At 39.2% G+C, this 23901-nt stretch overlaps 1 protein-coding gene and 2 non-coding genes across 8 annotated transcripts in view; 2 read left to right on the forward strand and 1 right to left on the reverse strand.

Annotated features, from left to right (window-relative positions):
- LOC122904295 (CYFIP-related Rac1 interactor B) overlaps positions 1–23901 on the forward strand; it is a 520830-nt gene that overhangs the window by 439918 nt on the left and 57011 nt on the right. The gene's annotated exons all lie outside the window — the stretch shown is intronic.
- Positions 5392–5576, forward strand: LOC122905775. Its single transcript, XR_006384451.1, has one exon. It is a non-coding gene; the product is annotated as a small nucleolar RNA SNORA73 family (small nucleolar RNA).
- LOC122905696 lies at positions 17291–17397 on the reverse strand. The gene has a single exon (XR_006384390.1). It is a non-coding gene; the product is annotated as a U6 spliceosomal RNA (small nuclear RNA).

Consider the following 23901-nt stretch of genomic DNA (forward strand, 5'->3'; position numbering starts at 1 on the left):
GCGTGATCTCCGGCTCGCCGGCTCTTCCCCTCCCGCGTCGGCGCTCGCCCCCCACCCGCGGCGCCCACCTCCCTTTCCTCCTCGCGGCCGCCTTTCCTCCCTCCCTTTCACCCACAGATCCACACCCCCTTTTCCCTTTTCCGCCACGCCTCGCCGCGGCCGCCAGCCCTCCTGGTCACCCGCGTGAAAGTTGGTGTCTTTACTGCCCCTCTCCGCCCTTCCACCTGCGCGGCCGGACCATGCAACTTAAACACCGCGTTGACCCCTTAAATTCCCAGCCTTATAAAGTCCAGATTCTCAGCCCTAGGGTGTGGTCTTAGGGTGTTTCCAAAACACACAGTTTCTACTATAATTACCCAAATCTGTGACTGTCAAAATGTAGTGCAAGTGGCAATTGCTGTGTGTGTCTGTAACTCATGGCTATTCTAGGCTGTACCAAATATCATCATCATCATCTTCTTCTTCTTCTTTTTTTTCTTTCCCTGGGAGTGTTATCTATGATGGGTTAATTTTCTTAGAATGTAAAATTTGGCAGAAGATTGTTACTCTTTCTACTCCTCCACCTTCCTGCCCTCTTGGTTTCATGACTGATTTGCAACATTACCTGTTACTACCGTTGGCTGGTGAGACTTTTTCTCCTCTAATTTGTCAACAGCAGTCATCGAGTGTCCCCTGGTGTGTGGAATACCGATTAAATGCCTGAATTCTTGCAGTACCACAAAGTGCCATTCTGGATAAGACAAAGATTTGTGGAATTTGTTTACATTTTTTACTCCTCCTGTGTATTTATTGCGTTTGCCATCATTTTACTCCATAATCTTTATGTGGAAAATGTGTATCAGTCAATTTTGTGTTCTTACAGTCTTGCAGTTTGGCAGACTGACATTCCAGAGGAGTGTTTTATATAGCTGAAGGAATTTCAATCACTTGGGTCTTTGGGGACTTATTGCAAATCATTTTAGACAAATGTACCTCTAGAAAAATACACTGATCCTTTTAATTCTTTAATTATATTTAATAATAGAAACAGAAGCTTTGTGTCTATAGCACTTGGTAATTGGGGCTTATTCGATAACCCCTTGGTGAAGTGTTGTAGTTGGCTACAACTGCCTGATCGGCATCCCTGAAATGAAATGATAGGCCCCCCTTTTTTCATATGACAGTCATAGTCTGTAATAATGAAGTCAGAGAAAGGTTTTTAGTCCTGTGGTGTACCTATCTGGATATCAGAATGATACCATTGCTATCAGCGTTAATGTCAGCATTTTCTAATAGCCTTTCTGGGGAGCTAGGTATTAAAAAGGCACTTGGATGTTTCTTCTCTTATAGCTTTTGGATAACCACTCTAGCAGTAAGATTTATTAACTCATAGTTAGGATTGCCTTTCTTTGGCAGAACAATTTTGTTAGATAACACATTTTTCAGTTCTTTAGAACTTTTAACAGTTACATAGCTGCTCCAGAGGAAGCTCATGGATTGTCTCAGGTTCTGGATCTGTAGTATAAACTCTAGATCATTTCATAATTGAATAGAGGCTAGATTTTTGTCTCCAATGAAACTGGTTCATCAAAGGAAGACATGATTAGTAAATTGATTCTAGTTGCCCCCGCAAAAATAAAATTTCAGGTTCTAAGATTAAGCGAATATAGTTTATTTCTGATAGATTACAGGTGATATTTTACATAATCAGACTTAGAACTTTTCTATTTCTCTGAACTTTCCGCAAAAATAGGTTAAAAAATCTGTTACATAGTTTCACTCTTGAGATTATTATACTCATATTTGGAATGATCATTTACCATTGTAAGTAATTGAGGAGTATAGAGGGATGCCTATTTCATTATACTCCTGGTTTCCTTGGGGAAAATACTGGACTGTTGCTTATATGAGGTTACTTAAATCATTAAGTATTGATGCACTTAACCGTTAGGGCCTATAATTTGCTTTTTCACTGTTTAAGGAAACACAATTATAATATTTGGAAGTATTTAATTATATTGTTAGTGACATTGCCACGGTTATTGTTGGTCTCTTCTTTTACTGCACCAGAATTTAGCCTGGTGCTCAGTGGATACCCAAATGTTTTGAATAATTGAAAGAATGGCAAGGTCAAAGAGTTTTTGACTATAGCATCATTTTGTAATTGTGTGGCAAAAGTTTGGGGAAAAATGTTGATTGCTCTCAGCTGCAGTTTTCTTAAGTTTGTATATTTTGAGGATTGCTGTATTTGATTATTTCTACTGCTTTGAGATCTTTTGGGGAGAAAATACAAAGAAAGTACAGTAGACATGTCATTTTGTGGTATGCTTTAGTCCATTGAGTGGATTTGTTCACTTAGAATGGATATTTGATATCTTCTCAGTATTCTTGAACAACAGTTAATTCAGGTTACATCTTGTGCACTTAAGTCACCATAAAAATTCTCAGCTGTGTAAGCTCATCCTGTATTATGATCAGTTCACTAAAATGAGGTTAATTTTTTGAGATATTTTTTCAGGTGGCAGAAATGGAAGGTATCCTCAGTAATGTGACAGTGACTATGTAATTTTTTTTTTTTTTTGAAAGATCTTATTTATTTGAGAGAGAGATTGAGAGAATGAGTGATCAGGGGCAGAGGGAGAAGCAGACTCTAAGCCCAATGTGGAACTTTATCCCAGGACTCTGGGATCATGACCTGAGCCGAAGGCAGATGCTTAACTGACTGAGCCACCCAGGCATCCCAGTGGTTATGTAATATTTCAGTGGTGGAGGTAATGATAACATTAATAGTAACTGACACATAGTGTTTACCACTTGCCTGGTTGAGTTCTAAGAAATTCAGTCTTTATAACACTTTGTTAGGTGAGTGTTAGTATTCCCATGTCACACACTAGGAAACTGAAGTTAAGTAATAACTGAAGTGACACAGCTACTAAGTGATAGAACTTGGTCTTGGTTCTTTAATTATTATGCTGTGGTAGTGAGCGTGTACTGTACGCCAAGTTCTTTACCAGTTCTTTATCAGTTTAATGACAATCCTGCGTGGTATAGGTTAATTCCTATTAATTCCAAGTTAACATTAGCAATGTCAGGCTGAGAAAGCTTTGGTAACTTCTCCAAGTATGCCTCCCAAGTAGGGTGGGTGGCATAAACCCAGGCCTCTGTGCTTTGTAGTCTTTACTAAAATTCTATTTCAAAGTACTAATTTGAAGTCCTGTATTTTATATTATATATTTAGAAGGCATACTTAAGACAGCCAACCTAAAAACTTTTTGTCAGCTGACATACAGGATGGAAAATGTTCACCACTTCTCTACTCTCTCGTGAGCCAGGATTATAATTTCCTGCTTAGCTTCACCCTTTTCCCATTCCTGTAAGTATATTGGAATGAAGGTGAGTGACATTTGTAAAACTTTTTTTTTTTTTTAAAGATTTTATTTATTTATTTGACAGACAGAGATTACAAGTAGGCAGAGAGAGAGGAAGGGAAGCAGGCCCCCTGCTGAGCAGAGCGCCCGAGTGGGACTCGATCTCAGGACCCTGAGATCATGACCTGAGCCGAAGGCAGCGGCTTAACCCACTGAGCCACCCAGGCGCCCTTTGTAAAACTTTTTGAACAAGGAAATCATTCTTAGAATGTACACACACATTTCTGGTGACACATCCTTTGTCCTGAGAGTGGTACCATTGTGAGAATGGCTTTTTTTCTGAAGATGTTGGGTGATTTTGTTTTAAGTAGAAAACCTAATGCAAAAATATATTTTTATAGCTATTTAATTTATTTTGTAAAGATGACATTCTGTGGTACTGTTGTATGCAACACTGTGAAGTTTTCAATTCTGTACAGTTATATTCTGCCATGGGAGTAATTTCTGCTTGATACATTCTCATTGGTGCAGTGTGTCTGGTATTGTATTATAAACCTAAACTAATACACTTAATTGTGCTTAGAATATTTCTTCTAATCATAAATTGGCATTTTCTCAGATCATTCATGTTACACTGAATACTAATTCAGGTCAAACAAATTTAGGACATACTTTCTATGAAAAAAGTTATGACATATTCCTAAAAATCATTTGGGGATTATTTATGCCATTTCTCTGTTCTTTTTGAGAGTAACAGAGAGTTGAAGGCACTAATTTAAATAATCCGTGATTTACTAGGTCTTGAAGTAGACTTTTACAGTTTCTGATTTGTACTTTAACTGAGAGATTCTACTCACTGTAAAATTTTAGTATGTATGGACAAAACCATTGCACTTAAGCCCTGATTGGCTTTTGTTCAGAGAGTGAAGATTCTCCGATTACCTATGAAATGGAAATAATAATATCCTTACTATGTGCTTCACAATTCTTATGAAATTTTTATATTTCAGTGCAATGTGGTAGGGAGGGCAAAATATAATTTTATTAAGTTAACATGTTTCCTTTTTTGGGAAGGGGGACACAGGGAGAAGGGAGAGAGAATCTCCCCCACTGATTTGAGATTCTTTCTCTCCCTCCCCCCACACTTGCTCTTTCAAATAAATCTTTAAAAAAAACTTTGCTTTTGATAATGTATTTTTTGACAACTAGCATAATACTTAATCCTGCAAGTAGTTAATAAACACAGGAGCAGGCTTATAATAACAGTGAATAAAATACTAGTGGTCTCTCCTTAGAATAGGGGAGAGAAAAATAGACAATGTGAGTTCAGTCTGTGTTTTCTCTAGGTACCTAATCTTACGAGTCAGGGTAAACGCCCATGTTGTAATGCCAATTAAACTAAAACCTAAGGAGTGGACCAGTAGTCAGACAAAAGGGAGAATGCATGGGCATAAATGAGGGACAGGCAAAAGCTTTGAGATAAGAGAGGTCAGGTACATTTTAGAAATGGATACTGGTTCTGTAAAAGAGGGGTGGGAAGGAGGTACACAATTGGTAAACTGTAAGCCTGGCTGCACGAGTGGTGTTAACAAGTTCAGGTTAGTTTGGACTGAAGGCCATAGGGAAACCATTATAGGATTTTAAGGGAGGGGAGGTGAAATACCAGCTTGTTCTGACAGTTTTTGGAGAATGGATTGAAGGTAAAGTAAGATTCAGTACAAGTTGGCAAACTAAGAGGCTGTTGTTAAAGTCCAGAGAAGAATTGATAGCGATCAGCATTGGAGTACTGACAAGGGAGAAATGGTATTAAATCCATAAGATTTGATGATTTACTGGACTTAGGCTCTGTAGAGCCTGTAACTTTGCTTCCAGTAGTAGAGTAGGGCATACATTTTCCCCAGGGTCCTGTTACTACTTTTTCATGTAAAGCTGAGATACTGCTGGGGCTAAGACAAAGCCAAATGTATTCTCAAATATGAATTTTCAGTTGACTCTCGACGTTGTTAGTTACGGAGTTGGCCCATCCTAGACTTAGGTTATCAGACCAACGTGGATACTCCTGGGAGGTCAGTCTCCCTGGGCTCTGTCCAGGTGGGGTAGAAGAGCATAGGGCTCTGCCCCATGATGTACAGTCCATTTCCACCACGCCTTGAGTCTGCACCTGCATTCCTACAGCTTCTCAGGGTTCTGTGGACAGTGACAGAGGAGACAAACCATGTGGAAACAGCTCTCTAAGCAGCCCCTGTCTGGATCTAGGTTGATTGGAAATGAGAGGTAAACCTGCTTTTATCGGCTGCTGTTCTGTTGGCTTAAGCTCTTACCTATACCTCCTTTGCAGCAAGATTGCTCAGGATTCCATATAATTTGATTTAGGGAGAGAAGAGCCTTGCCTAACATTAGCAGTTGACACTTTTTACGCTGTTGGGTCCTTTATTTGGCAGGGGGAGCTGGTAAAGTGAATGACAAATGCTTTTTTCATAGGATAAGCCTGGAGAATTGGAAGCTGGGACACTTTTGACCCCTTTAAAAACTGCCCTTTAGTGTAAATTGGGGGTGGGGAGGACAGTAGGTTAGAAAACCAAAGTAGGAATATCAGCCTGGGGACTCATGAGGCCTCCGTGAGTCAGGCACTCAGTTTCCACGGGAGGCCAATAGCATGCTCACAATTACTTTAGAGAAGGAGCAGGCAGAGACAAAGAATTGAGAACCCCCGGGGGCACCTGCAGGCGGAGACTGCCTCCCTCCCTTTGTCAGAAGCTCTAATCAATAAAATCGCAAGTCACACAGACCCAACCCCAAAAGTACTAGTATTCTTGTACATGTGAGCCTTCCTGATTGGGAGAATCTCCTCTGGCACTTACACGGTGGGGAGGGACAACCACGTAACATATGGAAACTTCTAACTACACGCTGGGATGTAGAGGCAGCAATAGAATATTGAACTGGCCCAAAGAGCCCTGTCCTTTGGTCACATTCATTTTTCTTTCCTTCTAAATCCTGCCCAAACCCTATTAATTGAATCTAGATTTTTCTCTCCCTTCTTGGGACTGGGTAGGGTGGTGAGGACATGGGTGTCTATATCTAAACGAACCTTAAAGCTTTGAGTCCCTCTCTAAAGTTCTCTAGGCAGCTTATTGGCCTTGTGGCCTTCAGTCCTTCTTGGGAGTCAGGGAGACCTCAGCCCCATACTCTGTCATTTTTTTCTGTAAAGCAGAAGAGTTTTGGGGGTAGAAGTAGAGCAGGGTGGAGATGGCAGCATGGAGGGAGAGAGCATCTGTACCAGCAGTCAAAGCTTTGTATTCCCTTTTGGTCATTCCCTCATAGTTCAGTCAAAGGAACTTCTAATACTTTTGTCCAACTAAAACTTCACTTTGGCAGCAAGACCATCCTTATTTACATCATCATTTTTAGTTTTGGGGATTCCAAGGCTCAATAGTCACAGCCACATTGCCTTTCACCTGGAATCACAGGGCTGTTGCCCCGTTGTCTTGGCATATCCCTTCCTCTGCCAGTCCAGAGGAGAATGAACAACTACCGAGTCACCATTTGGATGGCTGATTTCAATTCCATTCTCACTACTCAGTTTCTGAACATTAATCCAGCTCCTGTTCATTAACAGGTAGGGCGGTAGGGATCCATATTTTCACCTTCTTCCCACCTTCTGTCAGGACCACTCTCAGATCCCAGGGTGTCTTCCCGTTTCGTAGACCTCTGCCTTTGGGGGCCTTTATCCTGTGTCTTCTAGAAAGTCATGGATGGCTCTGTCAGCATCCCATCCTTACTGCCAAAACTGTCCAGAACCATGATGATCTGAGATCATACCCTACTTACAAGCTAGTAAGTTACCATGCCACCTTTTCATGGATGCTGGTAGAAAACATGAAACTCCTGTGCAAGAGAGGAAGGGCAGTATTATTGTCACTAATAGCAGTAGTCAAAGCATCAGCATTTGAGATGTATTTTCTCCAAGGTAAGTTGGTGTCTGCTAACATTTACTCAAAATGTAATGGCTAACATGTCCAGACATCTTTTGAAAAAAATGATACATGTTTCTTAAGAATTTGGGGGACATCATATTAAAGTGAACTATGAGAAAACCACCTTGGGTTGCAAAGTATGAGATGACTGGGTTTTTGTTTATGTCATACAACAGTTCTCTATTTAAAATTCTGGGAAATTCTAACAACAAGATAAGCACATTTTTAATGAGGTTTCCTTTCCTTTAGATCTTGGGACAGTATAGATTTAGGGGCTAGCATAGGGATGCCTGTGTGTCTCAGTCAGTTAAGCATCTGCTTTCAGCTCAGATTGTGATCCCAGGGTCCTGGGGTAAAGTCATGCCTAGGGTTCCTTGCTCAGCAGGGAGCCTGCTTCTCTCCTGCCTGCTGCTTGTCCTGCTTGTGGGCACGTGCTCTTGCTCTCTGACAAATAATTTTTTTTTAATGATTTTATTTATTTATTTGAGAGAGAGAGAATGAGAGAGAGAGAACATGAGAATTGGGAGGGTCAGAGGGAGAAGCAGACTCCCCGCCGAGCAGGGAGCCCAATGGGGGACTCGATCCCAGGACTCCAGGATCGGGACCTGAGCCAAAGGCAGTTGCTTAACCAACTGAGCCACCCAGGCATCCCATAAATAAATGTTTTAAAAGGGAGGTGGGGAGCGGCTAGTGTAGTTGGAGGAAGGTTTAAACTTAGTTTTTGTTTTTTGTTTTTTTTTTTTTTTTTTCATTTTTTTAAAAGGGGGTTGGGCTTCTTTTTATCAGTCAGCATTTTCTAACTCCTGTCCATTTATTTTCTGTAAACAAATTTAAGAAATATTATTTCAAAATTTAACTTCACTTGCTGAAGATTGTTATGTTTAAACTTGTTTTTACTTAAATATTTAATATGTTCTGGTATTAACATAAATATTATTTACCAAGTTGTTTTCTGAAGTTCAGAAAAGTTAGCTTCATTTCTTCTGTCCATTTGGGTTAAAGTGTACATGAGTGTGCAGAGCTGGAGCTGTAAAGAAATTTTCTAGCTGTGGTGGCACCGCTTCTAAGTAGCTAGTGGATAAAAGCTTACATTTGCAAACTCTCTGATAATTGGGGCTTCCGATATTAAAATGTGAATATAGTTAAACCAAAGCTTTTCCTTTTTTATTTATAGAACAGTATGTTGAAGCTGTAGTCGAAATATGTAGCCTGGGGTTGGCAACCCTTTGAAATGGGTGTGCCAAAGTTCCAGTATAGTATGTGTCATGGTGACAACTGGCCAGTGTTCTGTCTTTGGTATGTGTCACTGACCCCTTCTTAGTAGTCTAGTAGCATATTAAAAGTTCGTTTAAGAACTTTGTTTTAGCTGATTTTCAGTGTTCTTAGCAGCTTTTAAAAATCCACCTATATTTTATTAAAATCAAATTTAATTTTTAAACCATTCTCAGTTTGTCTAGTTTGGGTAAGTAGATAGCCTGTGATTTTAAATAATTAAAGAATATTTAAACATCTCATGTTTTCCTAGTTGAGGTATACAGGCAAAGCTTTAGTGAAGTCCTTTCCCTGCCTCTGGTCTCTCAGATCCTTTCTCGGGTCTTATTTGGGTCTCAGAAGAGAGAGATGAGTGAGCATTTTTTTTTTTTTTTAAAATATAACTAGTTTACAGTGTCATAGGAAACTGTCCTCGAGTCGTAAAGTAGGACTAAACAGGTGCTGTGAGACAGTTTATCTCAGGCAGTTATAAGTCACATGATTAGCAAATATTTTCTCCCAGTCTGTGCCTTGTCTTGTTATTTTCTTAATGGTATCATTTGAGGTGCAAGGGTTTTGAACTTTGATAGAGTCTAGTTTATCTTTTTCTTTGCTTTTAAGAATCCTGCTTTTGTTGCTGTGTCCGTGAAGTCTTAGTCCAACCCAGGACCATGAGATTTATGCCTATGCATTCTAAATGTTTCATATTTTATCATTTTACTTTTTATGTTTGGGTTTGTGATCCATTTTTAATTAACTTTTTAAAAAGATTTTCTTTACTTATTGAGAGAGAGAGAGCACATGTGAGCGGTGGGAGGAACAGAAGGAGAGAGAATCCCAAGGAGACTCTGTGCCAAGCACAGAGCCTGTCACAGGGCTCGACCTCACGACCCTGAGATCATGACCTTAGCCAAAATGAGGAGTCGGACACGCAACTGACTGAGCCACCTAGGTGCCCCTAATTAATTTTTATATATAGTGTGAGGTAAATTTCTTAAGTTGACCTTTTTGTATATAGATAACCACTTGTCTTAGTGCCATCTGTTGAAAAGACTGTCCCTTTCCCCGTTGCTTTGCCGTGGTGTCTTGGTTGAGAATCATTTGACCCTAGATGTATGGGTTTATTTCTGGACTCTTTTCTGTTTCATTGGTCTACATGTCTCTTATTCTGCTAGTACCACATGTCTTGATTACTGTAGCTCGTCATGCCATTTTTTTGGTTATTAATTGTTACTATTATTTTATTCATGAGCTTTTTTTTTTAAATTTCTTTTCAGCGTAACAGTATTCATTGTTTTTGCACCACACCCAGTGCTGCATGCAATACGTGCCCTCTCCAATACCCACCACCTGGCTCCGCCAACCTCCCACCCCTCCCGCTCCTTCAAAACCCTCAGGTGGTTTTTCAGAGTCCATAGTCTCTCATGTTCACCTCCCCTTCCAATTTCCCTCAACTCCCTTCTCCTCTTCATCTCCCCATATCCTCCATGTTATTTGTTATACTCCACAAATAAGTGAAACCATATGATAATTGACTCTCTCTGCTTGACTTATTTCACTCCGCATAATCTCTTCCAGTCCCATCCATGTTGCTACAAAAGTTGGGTAGTCATCCTTTCTGATGGAGGCATCATACTCCATAGTGTATATGGACCACATCTTCCTTATCCATTCGTCTGTTGAAGGGCATCTTGGTTCTTTCCACAGTTTGGCGACAATGGCCAATTCCTTCTATAAACATTGGGGTACAGATGGCCGTTCTTTTCACTACATCAGTATCTTTGGGTAAATACCCAGTAGTGCAGTTGCAGGGTCATAGGGAAGCTCTATTTTTAATTTCTTGAGGAATCTCCACACTGTTCTCTGAAGTGGCTGCACCATCTTGCATTCCCACCAACAGTGTAAGAGGGTTCCCCTTTCTCCACATCCTCTCCAACACATGTTGTTTCCTGTCTTGCTAATTTTGGCCATTCTAACTGGTGTAAGGTGGTATCTCAATGTGGTTTTAATTTGAATCTCCCTGATGGCTAGTGATGATGAACATTTTTTCATGTGTCTGATAGCCATTTGTATGTCTTCATTGGAGAAGTGTTCATTCATATCTTCTGCCCGTTTTTTGATATGATTGTCTGTTTTGTGTGTGTTGAGTTTGAGGAGTTCTTTACAGATCCTGGATATCAACCTTTTGTCTGTACTGTCATTTGCAAATATCTTCTCCTATTCTGTGGGTTGCCTCTTTGTTTTTTTGACTGTTCCCTTTGCTCTGCAGAAGCTTTTGATCTTGATGAAGTCCCAAAAGTTCATTTTGGCTTTTGTTTCCTTTGCCTTTGGAGACGTATCTTGAAAGAAGTTGCTGTGGCTGATATTGAAGAGGTTACTGCCTATGTTCTCCTCTAGGATTCTGATGGATTCCTGTCTCACGTTGGTTGAGGTCTTTTATCCATTTCGAGTTTTTCTTTGTGTACGGTGTAAGAGAATGGTCGAGTTTCATTCTTCTACATATAGCTGTCCAATTTTCCCAGCACCATTTATTGAAGAGACTGTCTTTTTTCCACTGTATATTTTTTCCTGCCTTGTCGAAGATTATTTGACCATAGAGTTGAGAGTCCATATCTGGGCTCTCTACTCTGTTCCATTGGTCTGTGTGTCTGTTTTTATTCATCATGCCATATTTTAATAGTGCAAATAGCATTCTTTCATTGTAAAAGTGTATGCTCATTTATTTTAAAAATGAGACAAAATGAAAAAAAAATAAGAAGGCAAAAATCACCATCTAAGTAGTCAGTGTTCTGGTGAACATCTCTCCAGATATCTCTGCACTTACATGCATGTTGTATGAGTGTACACATGGCCTCCACAGTTATACATAAAGACGCATCAGTATTTGCCCACGCTCATTGTTCTTGTGTACTTTTGAGTGAATACATTTATTGTTAACTTTAAGAGAGAACTGATTATTTTTCTTTCTTCAGGCACTTCTGTAATTCTGTGAGTTCTCACTGACATCCACTTCTGAGAAAAGCAAAGATTCTTTGGGCTAAGAACTGAGTGCTTTTTTTTCTTGGTAGCATGTTAATTGGAATTTATTTCTCACTTCATCTGCTGAAATATGACTTTAAAACAGTTTTTTTAGAGTGTGCTCCGTGAATGGGTGGCAGATTATTTGTGGAACATTAACAAAAATAATCCCCAAATCCAGTTTTAAACACTTTAAAGTTTCCATAAATCTGCTCTTGAGCATTAGATTGATTCTTGGCGTTGTGATTACGAGTGTGGAGCCAGTAAATATTGTATGTGTGGTGATAGAGTTTTATTTGCAGTCATGTGAGGACCAATCCACGCTGCAAGTTTGTTCTTGCCACGTTGATATGCTCTGTTGCTTTTCATGGCTTCAGCCTGCCTGTAATCATGATAAAGCTCCGTCTCATGATACTTCCAGCAATCATTGTGGAACTGTGACCAGTCCCTGAAACACTTTCTCATCTTGGGCATAGGTCAGATCCCATGATCAGAAACTCCCCAGACATTCACCTGCTTCTTGTAGTATGAGTTTTATATTGTGACTACAGGGCTTCAAGTTACATTTAGAGGCATAACATATATAGGAGACCATATAGAATTTTCTTAATTTTAAAAGATTGAAGTTAATCTCTGGCAGTGGGAGCCTTATGGTTTTGATTTTAGGGAGTGACAGTGTGACAAGTTTCAGAAAGCCACCTTTACATCGGCTTAATGGAAATTCGGTGTTTGTGAAGAGCATGCCGAAATTCTGTGGGAGACTGGATTGCATGATAGGATTATATAAATGAGGTGTTTTTCTACAAGATTTTAAAAAGGAAACTTAAAATAAGAAATTTTCGGATGACAAATGGACTCTTTACAGAAAGGAAAGCAACATGCTAAAGTGTTAACTGGCTAACTGTGGTGGGATTATGGATTTTTCTTCCTACTTTTTGTGGAAAATTTAGTAAAGTGCTAAATGTATCATGTAATAAGATGTGAAAATGGAACTCTTTTTATTCTGAGTTTGGCCCTAAGTTGAGAGGTGCACGTTTCTAAAGAGCGTTATAAGCATCCCATGCAGGTATGCAAAATAAAGAGCCAGAAAATGGATTTGTGACCTCTGAATACCTATCCCACATGTTGATGGAGAAAAATCAGGGAGCTGTATATTAGAGTAGTTTTTGAACTAAGTTGTTGTAAATTGGAAAAGTGTTTTTAAACCAGGTTGTTAGTGTGCTAGGAGTTTCTTCTCACCTACCTTCTCCCTTCTTGGCGTGCTCCCTCTCAAGTACAGGAGCTTTCTGGTAATGATTTGAGAGCTGAATATGTCACTTGTGTAGTTTAGGGGACACAGTGGTTTGGTGTCTCACTGTCCCTGTGTGAAAGGGAAGCTGTTTGCTGTGGCAGCACAGCAAAGCCAGGTTACTGCGGGGGTGGACTGCCCATCCTCCCTGAGTTCTGAAGGGGCACATGTTTCCCATCGACGGGATGAGCACCCCGAGTGGATCAGGGTGGTATGAGGCAGAGTGGGGAGGAAGAAATGGTCGAATTCCCGCCGGAGATGCATTATCTTGCATCAAGAAATTGTGGTGAGAGATCCTAGTCCTAGAGTGGGTGAGAGCTTGCCGGGAACTCCAGAAGGCATTCCCTGACTGATCAAATTTAAAGACTTTTTGAGCTGAGAGTGCCCATGCCCTCTAATGACCCTGACCTGCTGCATGCAGGGCTAGTGAGGTGGAAGGGAGAGCCGCTCAAGCGCTGTGCTCCTGTCAGGCCTGAAAGCGAGCGGGCTGCAGACGGAGCTGGGACGGGGCGAGAAGCGGTAGTGCTGGATGACAAATTGTGACCATTCTACTAAACTGGGTCTATCAATTTCTAAATTCTGACAGTTTTTATAACTTGAAAATGACCAAAGTCATAGGCTTGCTTAAATAAAAGTTCAGGGACATTAAACTGCCACCACAGAATAACTTTAAAGGACAGTGGTAGATAAAACATTGCTTTATGGTTATATCCCACAGGTTTTGCTTGTATAGGGTAGTGGTTACAATTGTTTTTCTATTAAGAAAACTATCAATGAAAACAAAGAAGAATGTGCCCATTGAGGCATTTTGTTATGGATTAAAATGTCATCATCTTTGGGACCAGTCAGATCTGTGCTTGAGTCAGATTAACCCTTAACACTGACATGAGTTAAGTAAACCAATTTCTGAGGTTCATGTTCCTCATTTACTTTCTATGGAATGGGAAACATTATAGGGTAACATCATCTGTTTTGCAGTGTTTTATGAAAAAATTGTGATCTGTAGCAAAATGCATGGTATACAGTAGGTATTCACAAATATTAATAACCCTCTTCCCTTACAGCAAATGCTTCCTAAAGGTTTAAATATATTCTTACTCTCCTTAATATGTGCTTTGCTTCTTCTAAATGTATTCTCTGAAAATACCAGATGGGTTAGGGGATTGAGTATGACTACAGGATACTATCCAGGATGTAAGAAATGCTGGTTTTTAGGAGAGCTAAAAATTACACTTTTGATTTGAAATGTGATATATTTTCAGGAAGAGTGAAAAGTAATTTCACTTACATGTTGTTTTTTAGTGAGGAAACATGAATTAAGGATCTTAAAGAAAAGGTAAGACCAGGTGGAGAATCTTTTCATTACTGTTCTTGGAACAGTTTAGATTGTATAAAGCAAAGGAAGGCCTCTTATTACAGAGAGAGTAGTTCATACAAATCAGTATCATTTTAGTGTCCCTTTTTTCCTCAAAATGTTTCATTGTTCTTTTTCTGGGAAGTTTTAAAATTATTTATTAGAGTAATACATTTTTTTAAAGATTTTTATTTTATTTATTTGAAAGAGATCACAAGGAGGCAGAGAGGTGGGGGGGGCAGCAGGCTCCCTGCTGAGCAGAAAGCCCGATGCGGGGGCTCAATCCCAGGACCCAGAGATCATGACCAGGGGCTCAATCCCAGGATCCAGAGATCATGACCAAATGTCATGACCAAATGTTCTCTTCCACTTTTTTTAATGTTCATATTTTATACTTTGAAACTTAAAATTTTAATAATAAAGGTACCTCTTAAAAGTCTCAAAAAATGATTCATATAATTTTTAATTTCAGAGTATCTTTATTATTTACACTCTGAACCCCAAGTTACATTTGTAACATAGTTTTGCTTATTTGTAGGAATGGCTTTAAATTAGGAAGGGAGTTATAGTTCACTTTCTATACGAGTCTAGAATAGTCTTTATAATTCATTCAGGGGTCTTTAGTTAAAAGTTGGAGAAACTTATTAGGTAATTTATTGGCATGATGGCAGGTAGCTCACAGAATTGGTGGTGGAGAGGTTAGGAATTCAGGTTCAAAAAATGAGCAATAACCACAGGAGGGCAAGGAGCAGATTATATTACAGTAACAGTCTGGTCAGGACACTGTGGCACTGGTCTTGTTTCTGTCCCTGTGAATGATTTCTCAAGTATCCAGGGCCTTTGGGCCATTCTCTCAAGATAGGAAGTCGTGGGAGTAGAGGGGCAGTATTGGTGGGCTGATCCTCCCTGACCTCTACACTTTTGCTCCATTGACCCTCCATATCTTTATTTGGAGGCCTTGGCCTGGTGAATTTAACACAGCCAAAGCAATTCTAGTTGAAGTTTTAATTTGTTGATTTGCTTTCTATTCTTGTGTTTCTACTGTTTTGAGAATGAAACCTTCAAATGCACTGTTTTGAGCGTGTAGCACAAAATAGTATGTATGCGTGTTGACATTGATTTCAGGAAGTGACAGTCCCTTCTGATTACACAGTAGGCAACATGATGCGATATACATACATGCATATGCCAAAGTCTGCAAATACTGAATGTTTTCAACTTGATTAACTCTGCACAACCTCTAGAAGTTAGGATTGCACTAAAGGATTATCAGCTCTTGGGTCCCTAGGTGGCTCAGTCTGTGAAGCATCTGTCTTTGGCTCAGGTCATGATCCCAGGGTCCTGGGATTGAGCCCTGAGTTGTACTGCTTCTCTCCCTTCCTCTCCTGTTCCCTCTGCTTGTACTCTGTGTATGTATGTATGTGTGTGTCAAATAAATAAAATCTTTTAAAAAGGGGGGGATTACCAGCTCGTTTGAGAAGTAAAGTTAATCTATATGATGTGATGCTTTTGTGGTTTTGTGTATTGATGTTTTAGGTAACCTGTGGCTACTAGTGGACATTTCATTTTTTAGGAGAAAAGCCTGTAAGACATGTAGGGTTGTTTTTAAAGAGAAAAGAGAGCCTCTATACCCACCTCACTCCCCATTCCAGGAGCTGTAGCATGTTGGTCTGTTTGTTTTAAAGGTAAAGCTTTAACACATACATACATAGTCTTTGATCATTAAAGAGTTAGAATAGTACATGTCCTTTTTTGAAAATGTTTCCCTGCATCTGGTTTGTAAATTCAAGATTTTGTTTATTCATTTGACAGACAGAGATCACAAGTAGGCAGAGAGGCAGGCAGAGAGGGAGAGCAGGAAGCAGGCTCCCTGTGGAGCAGAGAGCCCAATGCCGGCTCCATCCCAGAATCCTGGGATCATGACCTGAGCTGAAGGCAGAGGCTTTAACCCACTGAGCCACCCAGGCGCCTGGTTTGTAAATTCAGACTGAGTAGTTAAAATCTGGAATTATCTAAACTTCAGTAAGTAGAAATAAAAGAAGAGCAGACAGATTAAGGTTCAGACATGCATGGCAGATGGAATAGTAGTTATTAAAAAATTATTGTGTGTGTGTTTTGTATTTAGTCACATTGAAAAATCTTACGCATTGTTTGTGAATTTCTTAATGTTGCCTCAGTCTCAGTTTAGCAAGGCATTTTTTTTTTCTTTCCCCAATTTATTTATTTTCAGAAAAACAGTATTCATTATTTTTTCACCACACCCAGTGCTCCATGCAAGCTGTGCCCTCTATAATACCCACCACCTGGTACCCCAACCTCCCACCTCCCCGCCACTTCAAACCCCTCAGATTGTTTTTCAGAGTCCATAGTCTCTCATGGTTCACCTCCCCTTCCAATTTACCCAAATTCCCTACTACTCTCTAACGCCCCTTGTCCTCCATGCTATTGGTTATGCTCCACAAATGAGTGAAACCATATGATAATTGACTCTCTCTGCTTGACTGATTTCACTCAGCATAATCTCTTCCAGTCCCGTCCATATTGCTACAAAAGTTGGATATTCGTCCTTTCTGATGGAGGCATAATATTCCATAGTGTATATGGACCACATCTTCCTTATCCACTCATCCGTTGAAGGGCATCTTGGTTCTTTCCATAGTTTGGCGACTGTGGCCATTGCTGCTATAAACATTGGGGTACAGATGGCCCTTCTTTTCACGACATCTGTATCTTTGGGGTAAATACCCAGGAGTGCAATTGCAGGGTCGTAGGGAAGCTCTATTTTTAATTTCTTGAGGAATCTCCACACTGTTCTCCAAAGAGGCTGCACCAACTTGCATTCCCACCAACAGTGTAAGAGGGTTCCCCTTTCTCCACATCCTCTCCAACACATGTTGTTTCCTGTTTTGTTAATTTTGGCCATTCTAACTGGTGTAAGGTGATATCTCAATGTGGTTTTAATTTGAATCTCCCTGAGGGCTAATGATGATGAGCATTTTTTCATGTGTCTGATAGCCATTTGTATTTCTTGATTGGAGAAGTGTCTGTTCATATCAAAAATATGGAACGCTTCACGAATTTGCGTGTCATCCTTGCGCAGGGGCCATGCTAATCTTCTCTGTATCGTTCCAATTTTAGTATATGTGCTGCCGAAGCGAGCACAGCAAGGCATTTTTTTAAAGGATTAGTATTAATTTTAAAGGATAGTATTAATCTATTATGAACTGTTATGAACTGTTAACAGTCGGCACTTAGAATGTCTCTAAGGAGAGAATATTCCCCTTTTCCAGGTGAGTGAATATGCTCATATTTATCCTAAAAAAACCTTACTTAATTTAAAACTTACTGAATTTAAAAAATGCCTTTGAAAGTTGTTAGTGGTGATGGTATTTTTAAAAACATATCAGGCAGACTCAAATATCGGTTCTTTCTCTGAGACGATCCTCTAGGTATAATTCAGTTATTCCCGTTTTCCCGTTTTAGTTTATCCAAAGAACTCCAGTTCTGTAGTATTTTACTTATTGCATTGTAGTATTATATATTTTTTTGTTTATTGAGAGAGAGCATGCATACACATGGTGGGGAGGGGCAGGCAGAGGGAGAGAGAATCTTAAGTGGGGCTCGATCTCATGAGATCATGACCCGAGCTAAAATCAAGAGGCGAAGGATTAACTGACTGAGCCACCCAGATGCACCAGTGTAATAATTTTTTACATGTCTTCTTCATAGACTATGAGCTTCTGGGGGGCAGGTCTTATTTTACTTGGCATTTTATACTCTGCATTGCATAGCATCTGGCCTGTTGGAGGTCTTCTAATCTTCATAGAATTGCCATTAGGAAGCAGTTCACATTTAAGATTGTGGCAGAGCATTTTTAATAGCCTTTTACAAATCTGTTATTTGACTGCTACCAAGGCAGGTAGCTGTGCAATAATATCATGTATCAGATGTACAATATCTCCCCAGAGATACTAGATCTCCAGAGATCAGTTATCTGCATTTCTTGTCATTAAGTCATTTTGTCAGTCTGGAAAAATCATTATCTATAAAACCATTAATGTATTATTTAAAGTCTCTATCACTTTAATTTTTAATGGGAGAAATTGCACATTTTTCTAAATTTTTGTCAGGTTATTTGCTACCTATATATCAATCTTATCACTTATTTTTCCCAAACAAATCCTTTTAGCAGGGTGGACAGTCTTATGGGATCACAACTCTAAACTAGTTGTATTTATGACAGGCTGCTTACATCTTTTGTTTGTTTGTTTGTTTTTGGACAGAGAGAGAGGGATCACAAGTAGGCAGAGGGGCAGGCAGAGAGAGAGGGGTAAGCAGGCTCCCTGCTGAACAGAGAGCCCAATGTGGGGCTCTATTCCAGGACCCTGAGATCACGACCTGAGCTAAAGGCAGAGGCTTAACCCACTGAGCCACCCAGGCGCCCCTGCTTACATCTTTTATCCTGTTGTTTGCTAAATCACTCAACCACTCATATGCACACTGGAGACTACTATGTTTCAAGCATTGTGCTTAGTTCAGGGGCTGTAATAACAATGAACAGGCTGTGATAACTGCTTTCAGTCCTGGGAAAGAACCAGACATTTTGATGAGTTGAAATGATGTGTTATCTGGTCCATTTGAAGATCCTTAACCCAAACTTGGAATATACTCTTCTTTCACACTGTTCTGTTCTCTGAATTTCTATTATAATTGTAGTCTGTAATGATAATACAGTGTGGACAGAATTATTATGGGCTTGTTACTTTTTATGTGTGGGAGTATTATTTCCATAGGAAGTCATTAACCTCTTTCAAGATAAAGATTGTCGTGTTACTTTGTGTCATAAGCACTGCTGGAGAAATATACATTTTTAATAATACTTGTGGACTTGACAGACAAACTCTGTAATATTCTGATGTTGGTCCCTTAGAACTGTAAGAATGGTAGTAACAGAACCTGTGCAGAGGGTAAGATTGGCCTGATGTGATGGGTAAGACCTAGGAAAAGAGCCAGACAGTGTAATAGGTGCCTCTCATTCTCTGAGTCTCAGTCGTGGTGGTGGTGGGGGGTAGGTATTATCTCCCTTTCTACAGATGAAGAAATTGAAGCTTTGAGAGACTTAAGATTCTTGCTCAGAGTTTAAACACGGATGGACTCTTTCTGTCAAAATACATTTATATGTGGATGCATATTTTTGCTAGGAAGGTGATTAAATATTTGTTTTGGTCATAGAATTCTATGGAATTAGGAAAGCAGTGTATGACAATCCAGGCACAGAGCTCCTTCTTTCTGAAGCTCACGGCCGAATGGGGATCAGGTCTGTAATGCTCTCCTGCTTGACATCATACCGCAGCATCCTGAACTAAACGCTGCACTGGCTTATGTTATTTATGAATAACACAAATTGCCTTTAAACCAACCAGATTTTGCAAATTACTTCTCTAGTTTTTAATGATACATTAAGAATTAAGAAATTTTAAGAGTGGGATGCGAGTATTTGATTTTATTAGTGGTTTCTAGTTTTCTTGTGCATATGTTGGATTTTCATTCTAGTATATGGAATAGGCTTTTAAAAACATTGCACAGGTGACTCAAGATACAACTATCTGTATTTTGAAATTTGTGGTATGCAATTCAGACACAGAATGAGACATGTTGGGGTACCTGGATGTCTCAGTTGGTTAAGCTCAGGTCATGATCTCAGCTCAGATACAATCTTAGGGTCATGAGATCCATCCTTGTGGGGCTCCACGCTCAGCAGGGAGTCTGCTTCAGATTTTCTCTCTCCCTCTCCCATGCTCCCTGCTTGTGCATGCACTCTTTCTCTTAAAAAAAAAAGGGGGGGGGAATGAGAATATGTCACACTTAAAACATCTTGTATGAACATTATCTCTGTTTTAGTACTTTAGGTTGTTGGTATTAAACACTTGTTTATATTATGTATTTCCCCAATAGAAAAAATGTCTGTGGCAAATTAAGATATGAAAACTTAGCTTTGGGACTCTGTGTTTCCCAGCCTTGAACTTGTCTGTGTTTCTATTACTATTAGGTATAATTCAAAGGTATTCTGCAAAGTTTCACAGTTGTAGAAAAGGACTTGAGTGGATGGGCATTGTATTCTTTGATTCCAAAAGACACTGTTTTCTTTTGTTTTATATTTTGTTAGATATATTGATATTTATATATATTTTTACATAGGTTGCATCTAATTAAAAGTGAGTAATTGCCTGCTTTTTCTTTTTCGTAGAGCTTATAATTTGGAGTGAACATTATTTTTATGCCTTGGCCACATTGTCATACTTCTTTTGAAGTTTGGATTTGCTTCTAACATTTTATCCGTTGTATTCTCAGTGTCTTGAAATATATCCAAGAATTCCTGTTTTCCTGAACAGTGTGGGGCTCTTAAAACCCTAAAATCAAGAGTCACATGTTCCACTGAGTTCTTTAGGTGCCAGCCCCCAGAATTCCTTTAATCTGAATTTTTTTTTTTTTGGTGCTGGTATTACTTCTGGGACATCTTCATCCTTTCCTCCTTTTCATCGTAACCACTTTCTTCATTTATGGTGATGAAGTTTACCCTCATAGAGTTCCTCTGACTGGCATGTTTAGTTTCTCTGAGGGCAGTAGTGGCACATTCTTGCAGTCAGCCCTTTCTTCTGTAACTTCATTTATGTTCTCTTAGATTTTTTACTTGCAGGGTTACCACTTCCTGGTTTTTTGCTGCACTTTATCTTTGTTGGAAAGTTCCCTTGTTTGGTTATCCATTTTTCTAAAGTGTCATGCAGGTTTGTCACCAGGAGACAAGGGGATAACACAGCGACACACTTTGCAGTCTGTGCATGACCTGAGTAACTGATGTTCAGTGAACAGTCACTGATAGACTTGAAAGAATTGATGTAGTTGGTCACTAATAGAGATGTAAAAGGTGGGAGAAAATGATAAAACTATAAAGCACTTTGTATCTACAGTATTTGCATCTTTAATTACATTTTAAAGAGACTAGACATTTTAGAAAAGGTGTATAGGTATGATTTATATAGTAATGATAATGATGATCATTACATTTCCAGAATATTATTGTGTGTCAGGGACTGTTTTAAGTGCTACACATACAGTAATAATCATGGTATAAGATATAAAAGCCTGAGATTTGTATTCACATGTTTGAGTTCTAGTGTGTCTCAGACATGGATATTCTTACGTGTACTGTGCTTGCAGTGGAATGTGAAAATTGATAGCTATATATTCTTGTAATTTTAGTGTTAATAAGAGAAGTAGTGACCATGTTCAATAAAACTGGCATTTCTGTCAGTCTTCATAAAATCTTGAGATTATTTTTGCTCCTTTACAAATAGGTAAAACTGATGCTTAGATAACTTAAATAAATGGAAATCTGATTTTACAAATAAAATAACTGTTCAAAGAACCTAATAATTAAACAAGTGCGAACTCAACCTAGGTCTAAGTTTCTTATTGTGCTTCAAATTACTCCTATAGAAATAAGGTATTATTTTTGAGGGTTTTGGGTTTTTTGTTTTGTTTTGTTTTGTTTTTTGAGACTTAGTTTTTAAGGAAGTATACTCTAATCCACCTGGAATATATAGGCTGAGAAGGTTGTATCTCAGTTTTTCATGGGATTATTTCAGTACCGTTTATTAAATAAAGTTTTCTTCATTGCCCTATATAGTGATTATTTTATACATTCGTCATTTGGAATATTCTCTTTGAGCCTTCTGCCTCCTTTTTCTGCTTGTCCAAATCCTGTTTATTCTTCAAATCTGTCTCAGCTCCCAGGGCTTCATAAAATCTTTTCCAGTACCCAGTCAGTGTCCATGCTCTGCCCCAGCTGAGATAGCTTCTTTTAATTGCCACAACTGTCTATGTAGCATTTCTCATGATACCTCGTTTTTACCTTGAATGTTTTAATTGCTATAGGAAGAGTAGAATGCTTCTAGAGAGTGCAGTCAGTCTTTTTCATCCTAACATCTCCTTGGGTATTTATTTTGGTACTGTGTACATAATAGACTTTCCAGTCAGTATTTGGTCTGAGTTTTCTTTTACATTTATTGGACCATTGTGATTTCTCTGGTCTCTTCCCCTGACTATATATCTGTATGAGTTCCACTTAGTTTTAGTTATTAATGTGTAGGACTGGTTCTTTTCTTCTTTTTTTAAAAATTTTTTTATAGATTTGCCTGTTTCTTTTTTTTTCCTCAAATGGATATGGAATAACCTTTTCAAGTTCTTAAAACTTTCTAAGGGAGCACCTGGGTGGCTGTGAAGTCAGTTAAGCCGCTGTCTTGGGCTCAGGTTGTGATCCCAGGGTCCTGGGATCCAGTCCCCTATCTCATCCCGAGCTCCATATCTCATCCTGAGCTCCATATCTCATCCCAGCTCCCTGCTCAGAGGGAAGCCTGCTTCTCCCCCTCCCTTCGCACATGAGCACACTCTCTCTCCCAAATAAGATCTTTTTTAAAAAACAAAATGTAGATATTTGCTGGAGTTCTATAGTAATGCACTTTCATAATGTTGTCTGATCTGGGAACACGGTCAGTAGGCCCTTTCATTCACGTGTTCTTTTCTGCTTCTCCGATGGCTTTAAGATTGCTTTGTGTGTGTCAATTGAGTTTGATTTTCTCATATACCCAAATGAAGGAGGAATGCAGTGTAGGTTGCGTAACAAGTTCGATTTATGTATCATCATTTGAAATGCTGCAGAGCTGTAAATGTGGTTGACAGAATGCTCTGAAGTCATAGCTTTTATGTTTTGCTGGAGGCAAAAGAATTTTAACACTTCCTTGAAGAACCTCTAGGTTTGTGGATTTTAGGTGCCTGGATTATCTAATTTGCATACTATCTGATATTCACTACTAATGACCTGACATTTGATTTCTAAGGGTAAAACAATTACAAGTGTTTTCTTACGTCTTGATTTATTAAGAATTAGATAAAATGAATAGAATTTTTCCCCACGGCTTTATGCAAGTGGCACTGGTTTTGCTCCTCTGGTTAATGAGAGTGGCCAGCCAAGCCACTTGTTTTGTTTATTTCTGAGTGGCTTTGGTCTGCCTTAGGGAAGGAAGTTTGTTTTTGGCAGAAAAAGCAAAAATGTGTTTATTCATTCCATTTGTAGTAACATTGATCCAAGAGGAGCTTTTGAGGAAAACCAGAATGGTTTGGCTTTGAACATAAATAGCTCCCATTCATCACCTAGCTGATAGAAAAAAAAGAAAGATTAGGATTATTGGTATATAAATTATAGACCAGTCCTAGAGCAGGATTTGCAGACTCACGTTTCATCAAACAAATTTAACCCTCAGACTGTTTCTTTTGGCCTACTGGTTATTTCTAAAGCTTAATTAGTTGATAACCTCTAAAAATTGTTTTACCTGAATATCCAGCCCCTGATCACCTGTGTTTTCAGCATGGCATGTCAGTAGCCATGGCACCCCTTAGATGAAGCATAGACATTTGTTTCCCTAGTTAGCACTTCTAATGTGGCTCCACTCTATCCAGATGCATTTAACTTTGCAGCCCCTGTAGGCTGTTGGATTAAGAAGTAATCGTAGACCTAAGACTGCTAATGCAGCTGAACCCTCCATTTTGAGTTAATAGAAGCTGGAATAGTAAGTGCGAAGATTTTAGGTAAAGAGAGCTGTGGTGGAA

The sequence above is a fragment of the Neovison vison genome, chromosome 4 (genome assembly GCF_020171115.1).
Source record: "Neovison vison isolate M4711 chromosome 4, ASM_NN_V1, whole genome shotgun sequence".
Lineage (NCBI taxonomy): Eukaryota > Metazoa > Chordata > Mammalia > Carnivora > Mustelidae > Neogale > Neogale vison.